Raw genomic sequence first — 1,200 nt, 5'->3', positions numbered from 1 at the left:
GGGTCTGACACTTGCGTGGCAGGTGGCGCAGCACTGAGCTACGTCCCTGGCCCAACCACTCTCTTTTCCTGGCATTTTCCTCAGTGGGTTTCATGGTGATGACTCTGTACACTTCTCTTTGTCTTCTGGAAAGCTCTTTGGCTTTTAGAAAGTCATAACATACAGACAGTGTGCATGCCCTAGAGGAAATATGTGACAAGACCCGTGAGACACTTCCCTGACCCTGTGTGTGTGTCAGAGCTGGGAGGGTGCTGAAATTTCACTCTTTGGCCAAGCAGATTCCCTGCCCTGATGCAGTGTCATGGATTCTGCCTGGAGACTGTGAGCAGAGGGAAGGTGCTCCATACTTGGACTGTCCTCCTTTCCACCGCGTGGCACTTGGCACTCGCCATGGTTTTGATTATTCTGTAGAACACACTCAAAGAGTTCTTCCAGAATTGCTTCAGAGAGTGGGAATGATGGGGTAAGTGTGTTCAAGGTGATGGGGGAGATTTTTTCCAGAAGATTTATGGCAATATGTCTTTTTTGGTTCTGGGGATTGAGCTCAGGACCTTGAGCTTGCCAAGCATGTGCTTAAGCTGCTGAGCTATCTCCCAGGCCCCTGAGATGTGTTTCTACTGCCGTAAGTTTTAAAACTTTAGACATTAATCCCATGTTTTGATCATTCTTTGTTTCAGTTTTTCTCCCTTTGTATATTTCTAGTTAATTTTTTGGTGGGAAACCTGTCTTCTCTCCCCATTGAGACCATACTCAGAAGTGAAATACATCAGACCCCTATGTATAAACACCATGTGGTCTCACCAGTGTGAACAAAGGAACAAGTGAACAAGATCTGAGATGTACAATAGATGTTGTGAATTGGGAAGAAACTGTTCAGAAGAAAAACAATACAAAACAACTGTGATGGGCAAAAGGGGAATGAAGAAAAGAAAAATGGAAAAAATATGTATACACAAGATAGCTAAGACTGATATGCAGCTAGTTTGTCTTAGATCATTACAAATAATGTTCAGTACTAATATTGTATAGACATGACATCATGCCTGTGACTTCTACCCTGAATAACAGCGAGGAAGACAACAATACACAATGGAACAACTATTGTACCTGCCCTAATAACCTGATTTGAAATTTGGTTTCATTGTTATGAATATGTTCTTCTTTTTAAAGCAAAGAACTGGGACTGGGGAATTTTGGGGA

Source organism: Octodon degus, unplaced genomic scaffold (genome assembly GCF_000260255.1).
Source record: "Octodon degus isolate 3935 unplaced genomic scaffold, OctDeg1.0 scaffold00039, whole genome shotgun sequence".
NCBI classification, from domain to species: Eukaryota; Metazoa; Chordata; class Mammalia; order Rodentia; family Octodontidae; genus Octodon; species Octodon degus.
The sequence above is the reverse complement of the archived record's forward strand: the minus strand, read 5'-3'. Positions refer to the sequence as shown.